Genomic DNA, 18,516 nt, shown 5'->3' on the forward strand with positions numbered 1-18,516 from the left:
AGTTTGATGATCGTTGTGCGTATATTTCTCGCTCACCCGCCAATTCAGATCCTTGGATGTGTCCTTCTTGGGGACACAAAATCTATTACCAATCCCATGTCCCGGCTGCGAAAAATATTAACCAACAGTTAAAATCGTCAGCAATATATTTTTAAAGTTTTGGTTGAGAACATTTGGTCTGTGGGTCCCTTTACATGCAGCGAGTAGCGCCATTTTGTGTTAAGTTTCAAGGGGGTCTCCCCATACATGCAAAAAGGGGGTGCAACTTTGTTTTCACAGAGTATGGTCATGTGGGGAATCAAATGAACGGGATCGATTAGTACTTTCCGAAACTGATCTTATGTCTGACATTAGATGAAAGATAAGCGAGTGGGGGCTCAAAAAGTGTGTCTCAAAAAACAGAGCTCGTTCTCAGAACCTATCAAACCGAAAAATCTTAAAAAAATCAGAGTGGTGCATCTATACAAAATCTAGACTTCAAAATACATCCCGTTCCGATATCTGCACAAATGAAGTTAGTAATGGTATATTACCCTGTTTTAGAAATTTGTCCGAAAACCCATTTAAGTTCATTCTAGAAGTACAAAATTTGGCAACAGTGTAGCTGATAATATAGGGCATAATTCTGGAAAGATTGAACAAGCCAGTTATTACTAACAAAGTTATTCAAAGTCAAAGTATTATTGTATTCTAGGACATGTGTGACGTCATCATCATATGTATAAAGTGCACACTCATGGAAACACTTTCGGTATTCATTTTTTTTTACAAAACCTTTACACCTCAATTGCTGAGCATCCAGTTTCTGTAATTATTTAAGCTGAGGACACTTCTCGGCTTATGTTTGCTAACCAAACCAACCATTTCTGTTGCACAGCATGCTCTTAGAGTGGCAATCATATTCCCTAGTAAAGTAAACCATTTCTTCGCACGCTCTGCATCATTCAAGTCGACCAGCAGCATTACTACACTTTTTTCAGCTAGTTTCTTATTTGGCTGCAGTAATTTTCAGCTTTGTTCTCGCCAGACTTTTACAGCTCCAGCATAAGATTTTCCCCTTTTGCTCCTTATCCATTGATACTTCCCTGAAAATGTTTAAGGTCGGAGGCAATATTCACCTTTCTTAGTACGCCTACTTAGGACATACATGTTGCTCGTACTAGCAACGATAATCGCCTCGAGGTGAGTCCTCATTTTCTCCTACTTTTTAAAGTTTAGTGTGAAACAAAACCTTATTAAAATCGATTCAATGCCTGTCTATCCGTCACAGCCCCACCCCACATTTGCGCTGTTATCACGAATTTTGGTGAGAACGTGTGGTCCGTGAGTCCCTTCAGATGCAACGAGAGTTTTAAAAGAGCTCCCTATGTATGTGAATGGAGCAGAAAATGCTTTTCACATAATATGATCATGCGTTTCCTGCTTCGACCAAATTGTTTTTTTAAGGGACTTGGCTTTCACTAGAGTGTGGGGAAACAATTTTCCTAATTGAACGGGAAACATCTTGAACAGCTCGCATGAGAATATTGATGAGCACCGGGCCGCCACCTGGAGTGCTCTTCTCCTTGGTGCAAACAAGCAATTCGGACCCTCACGTATCATTATGCAAAATGTGCAATGACCTTTCCGATGCGGGGGTCTGCACTGAAAACTCACAAAAAGGGAGATTCGCGCGAATCTACCGAAATAACATTACGCGAGTTGAACCAGAAATGAAAATAAGAAAAATAACCTAAAATTTAGGGCCCCGATGCCGCGATCAAAAGGGAAGATACACGGCGAAACACATCCTACATCGATGTCGGGCCCTGTTGTATGGCGAGCGCTTTTAAGGTTACCACACTACCTTGGTATCCTCATCCTCATTGGAGGCTACCCCTTATAAAGCGAGAGTTGTGCAAGGCTAGAAAAGAGTTTGAGCTACTGTAAGTTTGTTAGTAATATTACGATTTTGCTCAAGCTTGGGGATATAATGCTTCATAGTGTAGTCTATACTACTACGCTGCGGTACCGGCCTGCAACTCGTTGCACAGTCACGTGTGCGAATTGCGGGAAACGCTCGACGAATCTCTGGTGCAACAAGGGGCGATAAGATGTTGTACCCACCCCTGCCGTTATTTCGTGGTAGGAGCTAATGATAAAGAGGTTCACTTCCTCAGTCCACTTCATCCGCTGCTTTTGCAAACCTGCTGAAGTAGTCACCAAAGATTGTGGGGAAATTGAAGTTTGTTCAAAAGAAATTGGATTCTTGAGTTTAGGAGAGAGCGACCAATTGTTAGGTTTTCTTTTGTAAAATAGATAAAGTTAATAATTTCAGATGTTAAATGTTGTAGGTAAATGAATGTTGGGATTGAAATTTTGGAATTGACAGGGGTTATTGCGGGTTATAAGGAGTGTTAAAAGGGGGGAAAGGAGGGAATATTACATATTACATTGTCAGACCCTGGAAAAGGCAAATCGTTCATGTCACAAAGCTTCAAGCTGCCACAAATAGCTTCGATTTCACTACCGTATACCGCTTTACGAAGAACTTGCTGGTAGTCCCAAGTTTCTCGATGGTCCCATGAGGGACATTAACCCTCATTATCCACTACCACGATCAGCTTATGAGGTGGAGGGAATATTTCACCACGGATCTCAACGGCTTAACACCGGGGAAGTTCTGCCTCTTATAGATAAAATGGTTAGTCACCATAACATGCTAATTCGGACTTATTCTACAATCAAAAAGGAAAACGCAAGACTCGACGCATTGGAGCTCCCGGTGTCTCTCCAGAGTTGTCTCTCCAGAGATCTTTCCCAATGAGCGGACGAAGGTGATGACTATAATAAGTCCGAGGAAGAGAACTTGCCTTAAGTGCGACAATTTAAGTAGTAGATACGTACTCCTTGCCTTTGCAAAGATAATAACAGAAGTTTCCCTATCTTCGTATCGTTATTTCTGCTAACCGAGGACATCAAATTTGATTTCGCTCGACGCATGAACAAACATAGACATAAACGCAATTTATAATAATCGGTCGGTCTTTGTGACATAAACTACACAGGAAAACCCAATTTGGAATGTGGCATACCATTATGATCATCATATTTCCTTCGGGAAGCTGCTTCTGATTTTTATTGCATTGTTCATAGAGACAACTCTTTTCCCCAAGCATCAGAACTCTCTCGGGCATGAAACATTTTCATTGAACTTTGATTATGTAGTAAATGCTCCATTATGATGGCTCCATGCTAGCTGTACAATGTTAGCTTTTCGTAATCTAATCTATAGCTAAGTTATAAGCGTTTCTAGTCACATACTATCTGGAACATTAAAGTATTCGTTTTGAGAATGATAGGGTCCTAAGTCCGCATCAACTTAATGCTGGACCGGACCAAATGAGGAGCAACCAGCAACCTCTCCCAGGGCAGAGGTGAGACAGCGTCTGACGATTTGCCTCTGCCCTGGTAAGAAACCGTAAAGCCGTCATCGCTTGACTATTAAAGCTTTTGGTTGTTCCGCCTAAATCGAACATATTTTCCGCATTTAGACTCCAACTGGCAAACATGGATGTGCTGGATTTTGGAAAATAATGTGAGGCTACTTTTCTCTGGTTCAGCAGCGCACACATGTTTGTACAATCAATTTTAATAAGTATTGGAAGGTATTGCCTTATCTTTTCTCTCGGAATTTAGATTTAGCCATTCGATTCGCCGAGCATGTCTTTCCTCGAGTTATACCCACATCTTTGATAAATACACTTCAGCAAAATGGTCAAAATCTGGTTTTGTAAGATATATTGGACATATTTTACTACTGAAACGAATCACATGATATTGGGAGAATACTTCAAAAACATTTATTGTTGCTTGTAAAAGGCGACCAAGATAAATTCAAATTAGTAAACTAATAACTTTCTAAACTACCTTGCAACCGAAGCGAATTAGGCTTTAGACATTTAGATATGGAACACATGCACCTCGATAATGCTATCGAGAATATCCAAAATTACTGCTTTGTATTATAACTTGAGCGAGAATTCCGGTGACATCGGCTAGACACTTTTTGGACTAAGCCCAATGGAAAAGAAAGACAGCGGAAAGCGGTCCTGTCCTGTTCCACCATTGGGCTTTTGCATCATGGTACATCAAGCAATAGTAGACGCAAATAAAGTGCGGAAGTGATTAAGGGAGACACAACAAAGCGAGGAAGCCAGCTTTTTGTATCCCAACTTATAGTATGTAATTCTCGCAGAACTAAACCCGTCGATGAAGTCACAACTGGAATTACTTGGATCTTCTATGTCTCCATGTCTGCTTCATATCTTTTAATGACGTAATTGGTGGGCAATGGACAAAAGACCACCCTAGTTGGTCGAAGTCGACCTAAAGAGCAGAGCTACCGCAAAAACCTAAGAAGTTGGTAAAATGAATCGTGAAGGTCCGCTACATCTCATTTTTGGCTACACTATTATGGTGCCGGTGCAATACAGGAAATAGGCATAATGCTGTATTCAAGGTAATCCACCAAAAGATTCCATGAGTTGATCACGGGAACTGTCCGACTTACCGATATTAGCCAACGGCTGACAATAGTTCTTCTTACAGCATGCATTCGGCAAGTTTTAACTGGCCGCCACGCAGCGCACAACGAGCCTGATGTAGTGTTAGTTGAGAAGACGGATTACTCCGCGTATATTATTAATGTTGCTATCCCCCATAATAACAACATCGAACGAAAATACGTTGACAAGACGGTGAATGATGAACCACTGGCTCGGCAAATCAAAGAAACTTGGTGTCTCAGGAGGGTCGTTGTAGTTCGCATAATTTAGGTATTGTAGTTGTAGTTGACAGGTATTGAACCCAAATCCCTCACAAATCCTACATCTGGCGAAATTGTGATAACCCGGAAAATACGGAACAGGAAAAATAAAACAAAAGTTTTAGAAATTAATAAGGAATGTAAATGAAAAATAATAATGTATAATATAATAATAATAATAACTCCGCCGAAGCCGGTCCCAAGCCCGGTTGTGAAAGGAGGAGGGATGGATAGCTTCAGTCTGAATGGCTGTACGCCACCGCAGCGTCTCAGGGGGTAGGTGAGGAAAGTGCAGGAACTTTGCAGTCTTGCAGATTACTCACTAGGGAAGCTATCTCAACACCTGGCAGCTAGGGATAAAATGCACCACCAAAAATGAGAAGAAGGAGAAATTTAAGGTCCGGTACGGATAACCGGCGGGAGTCGTCTGACTTGGTGACTGGGTCGGGCTCTCGTAATGGACAGCACGGCATTGAAACCGCTTGTCGTGGGGCGATTCGACGTCTAGGCGCCACGACGACCAGGAGCACAGCTCCGCCTGCTGCAGACTAATCTGTGGCGACCACTTCAGCAGATTGGCGTAGGAAGCGGATGAAATTGACTGAAAAAATGAACCTCTTCATCATCCGCTCCTACTACGAAATAACGGCAGGGACGGGTACAACATCTTACCGCCCCTTGTTGCACCAGAGATTCGTCGAGCGTTTTCCGCAATTCGCGCACGTGACTGTGCAGCGAGTCGCAGACCAGTACCGGTTTATTACTCGCAGCGACACAATCCCGGCGCGGCATCAACAACACCACGCTGCACTGCAGGTAACAGTTTCAGTACTCGCGGAAGCACTCTTCTCCACCGTCCAGCTGAGGTTTCCGTTGAGGTTCGGGACGAATTCCAAAGAGCGTGTATAGAATTCTCGGATATGGATCCTTTGCATAGACCAGGTATTCCCAGGCTCTATGCATCTCCAGCAACTCCGGGAATTCTATCTCAAATCAATGATGAGATTGCATCTCGACTGTGTGCTGATATGTCGCTGCTGCAACTACAATCACTTGTGTATTGTGGTGCAGTTGCGGCTATCAGATTGCACGGTCAGAAGATTCGCTTTGGTGTTATTGGTTTGAGTGACAAAAGAGATCCACCATGGAAAATTCGTCTGGAACGTCGGCGAGACTCACTAAGGCAGGACATCGCTAGATTGATTCAGATCAGCACTGGCAATGCCAGCCGACGGGTGAGAAATAAAGTGCAGAGGATTTACCGGAACTATGCCATCCCCTGTGAGACACCCGTTGTTGAAATTCTGGACGCACTAAAACGGAAATTTTCTGTCATATGCAGTCGGTTACGATGGTATGGCTAAATTTATTCCACACGTGTCCAGAATGCAACATACGCGAGGAACCAGCGGAGCTTTTTCAGATCTCTCAACGAATCCCAACAGAGCGTTCTCGGTGACGGAAGCGAAAGAGTATTGGGGTGGACTTTGGCGATTACCCGCCCAGCATGCTGAGCATGCTGAGTGGATCACCGACGAAGGCACCCGCCATGCCAATACACCTGGCATGAATTTTGCGAATGTTACCGAAGAGGAAGTTCGACGAGCCATAAACATCTCGAAGAACTGGAGGGGCCCAGGTCTGGATCGGGTGCAGAATTTCTGGTATAAGAAATTTACCAGCGTACACAGTCGGTTGGCACGCAGTATAAATGAGGTCATGAGTCGGCCGGAGGAATTTCCACCTTTCCTCACTGCGGGGATTACCTACCTTATCCCTAAGAAGGACACGGTGCAGGACCCCGCACACTCAAGACCGATCACTTGCTTACCAACCCTCTACAAATTCATCACGTCCATTATTAGTGGAAGGATCAATGCGCACCTCGAGACCAACAACATTCTGTCCGAGGAGCAGAAGGGCTGCCGAGTTGCAAGGAACCCATGCTTCTGTAAAGCTGGTACTGAAATCGCATCTCTCGGGGAAGAATAAAATGAGCGCGTTGAATGTATTCGATATCCCTTCACTGGCTTATGCATTCGGAATATTGCCGTGGACGAAGACCGACCTGGAAAACGTCCAGCGGCGGATACGGACAACTATGTCCAAATTCCGAATGCATCATCCAAAGTCTGCCGTGGAGCGGATGAACCTGCCTCGTGACATCGGAGGCAGGGGCGTGGTTGACGTGGTGGCACAACATCATCGCTAAGTCGACTCGCTGCGCGCTTATTTTTACAGCAAAGAGCAGGCGAGTCCCTTGCATGCGGCTGTCTGCAAGGCAGACTGCGGACTGACTCCACTTAACTTGAAGGATCGATCTTTCAATCCTCTGAGTGGGGTGAAGTCGGACCAAGAGCGGATCGATGAATGGAAGTCGAAGGCAATGCACGGTAAACACGTGAATTGTCTTTGGCAGCCATTTGTCGATTTGCATCTGTCGAACAGATGGCTGTGTGCTGGGGAGCTCTTTGCTGAGACGGAGGGGTTCATGTGTGCCATTCAGGATGGCGTGGTCGCCACCCGAGCTTTTAAAAAGCTCATCATGAAAGAACGGGTGGTTCGGCGTTAGAGACGTTGGAACATCTCATTTCTGACACCGGTGCAATACATCACCAGGCGTAATGCTATATGTAAGGTTATCCATCAAAACCTTGCATACAAGCATGGGCTGATCACGGGAAGATGTCCGGTTTACCGCTATGAGCCGCAAGCAATACTTGATAGTTCTGCTTACAGCATGTATTGGGACCGGCAAGTTCTGACTGATCGCCATACCGCACACAACAACCCTGACGTACTGTTAGTTGACAAGACGGGTTGCTCCGCGTATATTATTGATGTTGCTATGTTGCTAATAACAACATTGAACGAAAATACGTGGAGAAGAAGGTGAACTATGAGCCACCAAGTTCACCATTCTGCATGCGTACTCGATATTGCGGGGAGTACTCGACGGATTCTCCCACTGACCTACCACCGGCCACCACCACCAGCGCCCCTTAAGTTTTTAAGTAGGTAGGATCGTCCGAGCCTAAATGCTTGGCACTTAGTGCTAGTATTAGGTAAAATCCGGCATCTGCCGAGATTGTGATAACTCGGAGATAATGTTTTGTGGACAATCCAATTAGATCAGTGCCTGCAAGCCGGTTAGAGCACTTAATTCAAGACCGTAACAGTACAATACAGTACGCTGTGGGAGCAAATGTTGACAGCGTTGCGTTCGCCCATGATTATCGCCCTGATTTGACTCACAACTGACCCGTGTATCATATTTGAAATGTAAATATATTGTAAATCAAATATGCTGGGAGTCCTAAGTCCGCACCCACTTAGTGACGGACCGAACCACTTGGGGAACAACTTACTCCCTGTTTTATAGTTTCCCGGACTCCTCTTTTTTGAGTTAAACCCTAAGTTGGTGCGGACTTAAGACTCCCAGATTCCTCAACAAAAAAAATTTATTTATTTACATCGGCCTAGTTTAGGTCTAGACTGAAGATGGATTTCACTTAAATATAATCCGTACCCATTACGTGTTTGCGATTATATTTAAGTGGAGCATTTTCCATCTATCGTTACATTTGGTCACACTGCTTCGAGCGCAAAGGTGAGGCAGCGTCTGATGAGTTGCCTCTGCCCTGGACGAAACCGTCAGTCAACTTTTTGCCTTTTTATGTCAACAAACATATCAACCAAAGTGGAAGAGGTACTTAAACTAGATCACTTAAATGGAATCATAAAAATGCATAGATCACATATCATATGTCAACCCTATCGTCGCAAGTCTGCATACATAATTATTGTTGCCGTTCTTGTACGCATGACCCCTTTGTCGTGTGCCGCTGAGAAAATTATTATGGTTTGCATGTGTTGTTTGACCCAAATAACTAAATGGTCAAGCGACTTCAAAGATAGGTTTACCTAAGACTGGGCGATCATGACTGCATTCTGCATCGTTTACATGGCGATCTGCCAACTTGCCGCTTCATTTACACTAGCGCTCTAACCACTGATTAACATCATCATCATCATCAACGGCGCAACAACCGGTATCCGATCCCCGCTTATGCGCCGAGGTTCACCAATTCGATATCGCTAAAAGCTGTTTTGCGCCCTGATCTACCCCATCGCTCCATCTCAAGCAGGGTCTGTCTCGTATTCTTTTTCCACCATAGATATACTTCGTCAGTCTTATCAATTTCGTTGCGATACCGAATTTTCTCATGGCCGTGTAGAGTTTTACCCTCACTATGCTTTCATAGGCGGCTTTAAAGTTGATGAAAAGATGCAACTGATGTCCATATTCCAACAGTTTTTCCATTGCATCCAGCAGAGAGAAAATCTGGTCTGTTGCTGATCTGCCTGCAGCGAAGCCTCTTTGATATGGGCCAATGATGTTCTGAGCGTATCGGGCTATCCCACCTAGCAAGATGGCAGAGAATATCTTATAGATGGTACTCAGTAACGTAATACCTCCATAGTTGCTGCACTGCCTGATATCCCCCTTTTCATGTATGGCACAGATAATGTCTCTTTGCCACTCGTAAGGCATTGATTCGCTGCCTCATACGTTGAGCATCGGTTGATAAACGGCTTGGTGCAATTGGTCGCCTCCATATTTAACCAACTCGGCATGTAATTCCATCGGCTTCTGGCGACTTATGGTTTTTAAGCCGATGAATTGCACGGGCTGTTTCTCCTATACTTGGTGGTGTCCAGTATTTGTCCGTCGCCTTCAGTTGGCGGGACCTACAAATCGCCGATATTGTGGTTGTTAAACAGTTCATCAAAATACTCAACCCATCGTTCCAATATACCCATTCTGTTGGAAATCAGATTTCCCTCTTTGTCTCGGCAAGAGGAACATCGAAGTGTATAGGGCTTCATCTTGCTGACTTGTTGGTAAAACTTCCGCGCCTGTAGTATTCTTCCGTTCCGTTACTAGCTTACATTCATCGTCAAACTAGCTGTTCCGACTTTTCTTGTGGCTGGGACCAAGTATGTTTGTGGCCGTATCAATGATAACGTTCTTCAGATGGTTGTGAAAATCATTATTGATGCTTCATCTCCAGGACATCTGTTAGCTGTGGTTATTACGGCATCCATTTCCCCTTTATAGGGGTTACAGAGGGCTGTTTTGTGAATGGCTTCAGTATTCACTCTCACCTGATTGTCAGAGGGGATTTTAGGTGGTGTCATAATTCGAGCTCCGAGCACGTATGTTTGTGGACCGTTTTCTGCGGAAACCAGGTACTTTCAACTACCATTTCGTGCGATACTGCCAACTGAATAATCTGCAGTCCGTTATTATCGGGATCCCTACGTAAGCTATAGGAGCCGACGTATCGCCTGAATGCGGGCTCCGTCCCTACTTGACTGTTGAAATCTCTATGACTTATCATATTGGATATCATACTTGGGACAGGCTTCGAAAGTCCACTCAACTGCCTCGTAAAAGGTATCCTTCTCCGACTCTGCAGTCTCCCCTGTAGGTGCGTCGGCTCTCGGTCAGAATACCTATGTTATGCTTGGGGCTCGGATGCCCCAGCCATCGACAGGCTTCTAGTACCGGCAGCACTTTCGCTTGGAATGCACTGACGAATCCTGGAAAATCATACGATTTCGATGCGCTGAGTACATCAAAGAAAACTCCCACACTGACCCCACAGACCATTTTTGGTGAAGATCAAACCTGTGTCATAGGCTTGCAACACGCCGTTAATCTTTCATCCTGTCCTGGAGGAAAAGCCTTCAGTAAAGTTTCTCGTGAAGTTCGACTTGCGTTTATCGTAGTCCATGAGGAATGCCCATAGTTCCCTTTATACTTCGTCTAGGATATTACTACGGCCTTAGCGCTCCACTGTCCCGCTTCCAGACTTACGTTACCTGACAGCTATGAAAGATGTGAATCGACTTGATCCAGACCTGGGCAAGGATCGTTACTGGTCTTATCTAAACGCGGACGAAGGACCTCGTAGTAATTCTTTGCGGTAACTCAGGCGATTTAATGTCTCTTAGAGACGAGTAGTGAGTTAAGGGATTAGGCCACTGTAGAAATTTAAAAAATCGGTTTTTTTTTTGCTGAGGGAATGGCGTTACTCAGAAGATTAGAATGAGGAAAAATATTTACTTTTATTTTATATTTTGGCACAACCCTTCTTCGTTTAATGCGAACAAATCGAAAACTTTAGACGAGTTTTTCTCAAACTACATTTTTCAAGTTGACAAAACTCGAACGATTTTGACCAATAGATTTAAAATTTTAACAGCATACTTGGAATTATATTCTGCATAGACCCACTTAGGGTTTTTGCGATACATTGCATAATTTTTTAGTAAATAATTTTTGGACGATTTTTGTCGAAAATTTTGATTTTTTTAAGCGCACCATTTTTGCAGAAATCAACGTTTCAGCAAAATTCTAGCAGTTAACTATCTTCCTCGTGATCGGTTGTGTAATTTTGTTCTATCAAAGAGCTCATCTGGATGCAGTTGCGAGACTTCCAAATCACCATCCAGCGTATCAAACCACCGTTGTTTCGGGCGCTCTTTTGGCCGCTTAAAATCGACTTCAAATTAATCTTGGCAAGTGAATTCTCGTTAGCACGAATTACGTGACCACACCATCTCTTGCAATTTTTCCGCGATAGGTGCAATCCCATATCAATCGCAGATATCCGGCGTGTTACACAACTGGTTAAACATAACAGCTTCGTATCCATTACCACAAGACGCCGTTCATTGTTTTTTATACTCGGCCGGCTTAGAATCATGGAGAGTGACTGGGCAGACGACACTATGATAAATTTTGGATTTGAAACGTTCGTTTCTACCTCTATCACAAAGAACACCAGTTGTGGAACGCCAATTCGTCCCGTTTGCGCTAATGGCAGATAACTTTGACCCGAGATATTTGAACTGCTCAGTTCTGTGGCAGGCCACTGCCAATTCATGGAGATCGGTCGACAATAATTATGTCTTATTCAGATTCGATTTTCCATTTTTGGACAAGTTACTTGAAAACATTTTTGCTATTAGGCGCCAGAAAAACTTCATCTGCATAAAGTAGTGTACAGGGCGCTAGTTATTGGTTATCCCGTGATTTTGATAGAATCACCACACTTCGAACTTTACTCGGATCGGGGTGGAGTATTTTAACCCAGCGCATGAGTTCCTTTGGTACTAGGTGCTTCCTCTAGATCCAGAAAGAAGAAGAGATGTTTCTGAAGGTATTTCTCCATGAGTAACCGCGCAGGGTGTTTGGCGTCTGTAGTTCCGCAGTTCTTGACAAAGACGGCTTGATTCACGGTTATTTCAACGATTTCGCAAATACTTTTGTCAGGAATAGGGAAAAATCTTTATGGTATGGGACAGCAACCGGATCGGTAAATTGAACATTCTGCTAGATTGCTCTTCTTTTTCCATATTGGAACTGTGGTGCTTTCTTGCCAATCAAATGGTGTTCCTCCTTCCCCACTAAACTAGTTGAAGAATTCACTAAGCCACAGTATTGAGTCTCAGGTCGTTGCCCTCCAGCGTTCAGGTACGACATTGTCAGGTTCTGTTGCTTTTCCCGACTTCAGCCGTTTAATTGCTTCAGTCGCGCTGACAGGTGAGTTTGCTCCAAAGGTCGGCAGTGGTTGTGGATCTGGAGGATAAACAAATTCTTCAGTTGGAATCTGCTCGAAATATTTTCGCCATCTATCCGTCGCGGCTCGTCGGTCCGTGCAAATAACGTTCTTATCATTAACGCAACAGAAGTGTTCGATATCCTGTGTGTCCTCTTGTCGGCTTTTGAACAGTCGATACAGATCTCCATTGCTGTTCCAATTGTCCAAGTTATCATAAAGATCTTTGTAATGGACCACTCCGGTAGCAGCGATCGCTCTTCTTGCTTCCAAATTGGTGATAAATATGACAATTGGCGGGCCCTTCATATTTATATTATGGTAGAGGCGTTTCTTTCCACGGACCATTATATTGACATCATCATTTCAAAGCCTTGGTATCTTGGCTGATGAGCCGCTTACGTAGCTTGGTGGCCCCGAACGTTGTATAGACGTTATTGTGCATGGTGTTTTCAAATTGGTTCCATGATTCTTCCACATTCGTAATGATTGGTAATCGCGTGAGATCATTTCTTCTCACGAAATCGCCACAATTTAATGTGCAGCTGGCCACGCTGTGCTGTCAGTGGTTTAACTCACAAGATGAACAGCCGATGTTGAGGTGCGATGGTCTCATAGGGAACAGCATTGTAGTCAGTGACGGTAGTAAAATGTCGGCGTCTTATGAGAATATAGCCGATTTGCAGTTTATTATTCCCATTATAAAATATAATCATCATCAACGGCGCAACAACCGGTATCCGGTCTAGGCCTGCCTTAATAAGGAACTCCAGACATCTCGGTTTTACGCCGAGGTCCACCAATTTGATATCCCTGTCTGGCGTCCAGACCCATGCCATCACTCCATCTCAGGCAGGGTCTGCCTCGTCTTCTTTTTCTACCATAGATATTACCCTTATAGACTTTCCGGGCAAGATCATCCTCATCCATACGGATTAAGTGACCCGCCCACCGTAACCTATTGAGCCGGATTTAATCCACAACTTGAAGGTCATGGTATCGCTTATAGATCTCCTCCTTATGCTGGCTACGGAATCGTCCATCATCACTTAGGGAGCCCAAAATTCTTCGGAGGATTCAACTCTCGAACGCGGCCAAGAGTTCGAAATTTTTCTTGCTAAGAACCCAAGTTTGCGAGGAATACATGAGGACTGGCAAGATCATTGTCTTGTACAGTAAGAGCTTTAACCCTATGGTGAGACGTTTCGAGCGGAACAGTTTCTGTATGCTAAAATGAGCTCTGTTGGCTGCCAACAACCGTACGCGGATTTCATCGTCGCACCTGTTATCGGTTGTGATTTTCGCCCCTAGGTAGGAGAAATTATCAGCGGTCTCAAAGTTGTAGTCACCTATCTTTATGCTTCTCGTTTGACAAGTGCGGTTTGATATTGTTGGTTGGTTAGTTTCTGGTGCTGACATTGCCACCTTATATTTTGTCTTGCCTTCATTGATGTGCAGCCCAAGATCTCGCGCCGCCTGCTCGATCTGGATGAAGGCAGTTTGTACGTCTCGGGTGGTTCTTCCAATGATGTCGATATCGTCAGCATAGAGGAGCAGTTGGGTGGACTTAAAGATGATCGTACCTCTTGCATTTACCTCAGAATCACGGATCACTTTCTCGAGGGCCAGGTTAAAGAGGACGCATGATAGGGCATCCCCTTGTCGTAGACCGTTGTTGATGTTTAATGATCTCGAGAGTGATCCTGCGGCTTTTATCTGGCCTCGCACATTGGTCAGGGTCAGCCTAGTCACTCATATTAATTTCGTCGGGATACCGAATTCTCCCATGGCCGTGTACAATTTTACCCTGGCTATGCTATCATAGGCGGCTTTAAAGTGATGAATAGATGGTGCAACTGGTGTCCATATTCCAAACTATAAAATATAGAAAGATCAAATAGTCGTTTGGCGAACATGGGTGTCCGCAAATTCGACTTTCCGTTCAGCACCCTCATTGCGTGAAGCAAACCAATTCCTGTTACGGTGTGCCTTTTCATCCACATTACCATTAAGATCGACTGCAATAATGATACAGTCGTCAGCAGGCAGGTTACACATCTTTGCATCGAGAAATTATCAGAAGGCATCCTTCTTGGCATCGGCGCGACCTGTTTTTGATACATATGTGGTGAAGAAGAGATTAATTGACACCAACCCACACACTCACCGCTAAGACCGTACTGAGTTGAGTGTGTGGGCTACCAAAATAGAGAAATCTATGGCCATTCTTAAGGTTTTATGTAAACACAAAACCTTATTAAAATCGGTTTACTGTCTGTCTGCCTGTTAATCTTTTTTTTTTGTTGAGGAGATGGAAATCTTCAAAAGACACTGGTCTAGACACGCCAGCATGTGGGATTCTTACCTACTAAAACCAGCCCCGACTACCTCCAAGCCCCGTGGGACTACCATACGGTATTACATCACGGGGCGGAGTCAGTTCATTTTAGCTTGGTCCCCTTTCGTCTCTACGCGGCGTACGTAACCGCGCTTTTCTAGCCTCCTCTGCTTTTCGCAGTTTGCTCTGGATAGATGCGACCATGGAGTTGATCACATCCCAGCCTTCTTAACATGCTAACATTCTTCGCACCAGATTCTCTGGTACGAGCACCTCTCCTAGAGTCTCGTCTAGGTTCTTCCTTTCTCCCACAAACTTTGGACAATGGAAGAATACATGCTCTGGGTCCTCTGAGACTCCATCGCAGTTTGGACAATCGGGTGAGGTATCTAGTTTAAACCTGAGAAGTACTGGCGATATCCCCCATACCCCGTGAGAAACTGAGTAAGATTATAATTAATCTCACCGTGCCGTCTATCCAACCACTCCTTGATGGCAGTGATGAGCCTGTGTGTCCACTGTCCCTTTCCCGAGCGTTCCCGACGCTCTTGCCATCTATTTAGAGATCTCTCCCTTTCAGCGTCCTTCGTCTGGGATAAAGTAGAGATGGACTTCGCATTATATATATTCGTCAGTTCATCTGCCAAGATGTCAATGGGTATCATTCCAGAGATGACGAATGCTGCATCATATGAGACAATCCTGAATGCCGAGCACACCCTTAGGGCTGTTCTTCTGTAGACTATGCTCAGTTTGTTACCGTTAAATGTAACCGGCAATGCCTTTCCCCAAACTGGAGCTGCATAGAGCAGTATCGAACCCACTAATGTAGCTATAAACAACCTGGAAGCATGCCCTCCCACGTTCGACATGACCCTTGCCAGGGCCACACTTGCAGTCGACGCTTTGTCATAAATATACTGCAAGTGTTGCTTATAGCTAAGCTTCCCGTCTATCATCACTCCCAAGTATTTGATGGCAGGCTTAGAAGTGATGATATGATTCCCAATTAGAATGCGGGCATAGTTTCTTTTACGGCGCTTGGTGATGAGGACCGCCTCCGTCTTTTCCTCCGCAAGTGTCAGACCAGAACTCTCTAGCCAACCCTTAACAGCACTGATCGCTTCGCATGAGTATAACTCAGTATCTTCGAAGTGCTTCGCGACCACAACCAGTGCTCCGGAAGGGAAGATTAAGTACATCGCTGTACATGATGTTCCACAGCAGTAGGCCCAGTATGGAACCCTGTGGGGCACCCGCTGAACCATCCTCATCCATACAGATTGGGTGACCCGCCCACCGGAACCTGGATTTTATCCACAACTAGACGGTCGTGGTATCGCTCATTGGTTTCGTCGTTATGTAGGTTATCGTCCTTCCTCATGTAGGGGGCCAAAAATTCTTCGGAGGATTCTTCTCTCGAACGCCGCCAAGAGTTCGCAATTTTTTTTGCTAAGAACCCAGGTCTCCGTAGAATACATAAGGACTGGCTAGATAATAGTCTTGTATAGTAAGAGCTTTGACCCTATAGTGAGACGTTTCATGCGAAATAGTTTTTGTAAGCTGAAATAGGCTCTGTTGGTAGCCAACCACTGTGCCCGGATTTCACCGTCATAACTGTTATCGGTTGCGATTTTCGGCTCTAGATAGGAGAAATTTTCAACGCTCTCAAAGTTGTAGTCTCCTTCATTTTTTACTTTCGCTTGACCAGTTCGATTTGATGTTGTTAGTTCGTCTTGCCTTCATTAATGTACAACCCAAAATCTCACGCCGCCTGGTCAATCTGGATGAAGGTAGACTTTAAATCGCGAGTAATTCTTCCCATAATGTCAATATCGTCAGCGTAGGTCAGTAGTTAGGTGGATTTGATGGTGCCTCTCGCATTGACATCCGCATCGCGAATCACTTTCTCCAGGGTCAGGTTAAAGAGGACGCATGATAGTGTATCCCCTTGTCTTAGACCGTTGTTCATGTTGAATGGTCTCGAGAGTGGTCCTGCTACTTTTATCTGGCCTCGCACATTGGTCAGGGTCAGTCTTGTCGATTTCGTGGGGATACCGAATTCTCTCACGGGCGTGTACAGTTTTACCCTGACTATGCTGCCATAGGCGGCATTAAGTCGATGAAAAGAGAGTGCAACTAATGGCCATATTCCAACAGTTTTTGCATCGCTTGCCGCACATAGAAAATATAATTTGTTGGTGATTTGCCTGGAGTGAAGCCTCTTTGTTATGGGTCAATGATGTTCTGGGCGTATGGGGCTACACACGATGCTTAATTTGCTGGGAGAAACTACTTTCAATAGTGATGTTACAGTATTTTTGATGAAGTGCGCGAATGTGAAAATTGAAAGAGCGTCTTTTGCGCAGGTGGAAATTCTTCCTGACAACTTTAAAGAGGTTGCGAGAACTGTCCAGGCTTTATTCTGCGGGTTAACCAACAGCTCTTAGTAACACAGGAAGTCTGTACCTAAAATGGTTGGCTAATGTCAGCCAAAACGAATCACCACGAAAACTTTCAGCACAATCCAAGACTCACGTCCAGCTGCCTGTAGCCGTAAGGACGGATGGGAAGAGTTCGCACGTTTTGCGCTATATTCAGCAGTGTAGGCTACAGCATAGAGCACGATCCTGCCTAATTTGGTGAAAATTACGGTATTACTAACAAAGTTATACTAGGTGAAAACTGTCCCTCCTCTGCAAATTCAAGACTATGAATGTCAATATCACTCGAAAGTGGATATTTTCACATAATATATGCATATATTACGTGGTACATGCTAATGGGAGAAATGCACACTCAAATCTTTCTATAAAAGAAATACACAAAACCCTTCATACCTGAAGCGTCTAGCTTCCGGTTTCCCGACTTGTTATTTGTTGCATTTGTTTTGCTCGGACTAATTTACTTACGTCCTGACGCCGTCCATGCATCAAGAACTCTTGTCTATTTACCAACATGACCGGAGCTGTCCTGCCGCATTAACTGACGTTTCTCCGAGTCTTAGGATCCCTCAACACGATCATTTCCTTTTTAACGACATTGAATGTCACCAAGAGAGATCAGCTGTTTAACTCCAACTACACTTTATGTACCCGGATAGCTGAGTGGTTGGAGCACAAGGCTGTCATACAGAAGGTCGCGGTTCAAATCTCATTGGTGGCAGTGGAATTTGTATCATGATTTGACGTTGGATACCAGTCGACTCAGCTATGAATGAGTACCTGAGTCAAATCAGGGTAATAATCTCGGGCAAGCGCAATGTCCTGTAGTGTACCGTTACGGTCTTGAATGAAGTGTTCTAACACACTTCAAGGCTCTGATCCAATATGGATTGTTGCGCCAACGATTATTATTATTATTCTACTTTATTTATCTCTTTCTCCCTTCATTTTATTTTTGTTTTACTGTAGATAGTACAAACCCTCTTTCTTTACCTAGCTTGCGACCACCATGCGATGTAAATAACATGGCGGAGTTTATTTCTCTAGCTAAAAATTTCTTAGTTCACCATAAATTAAAAATTGTATGTCAAATTGATGCGACCGCGGGACATTCAAAAAAGAAGAAGAAGAAGGGTCGTTGGAAAAAACTTTGTAACCGCCATTTTACAATCAAGGCCTCTTATTAAAATTTTAATTTACTTCGTTGTCCCAGTGTTTTCGTTCTAACAAGATTTTTTAATTTAATTGTATGTTTTACTATTCATAAATGGATTATAAACATTTACTTAGCGTAGA

The sequence above is a fragment of the Hermetia illucens genome, chromosome 2 (genome assembly GCF_905115235.1).
Source record: "Hermetia illucens chromosome 2, iHerIll2.2.curated.20191125, whole genome shotgun sequence".
In the NCBI taxonomy this organism is placed as follows: domain Eukaryota; kingdom Metazoa; phylum Arthropoda; class Insecta; order Diptera; family Stratiomyidae; genus Hermetia; species Hermetia illucens.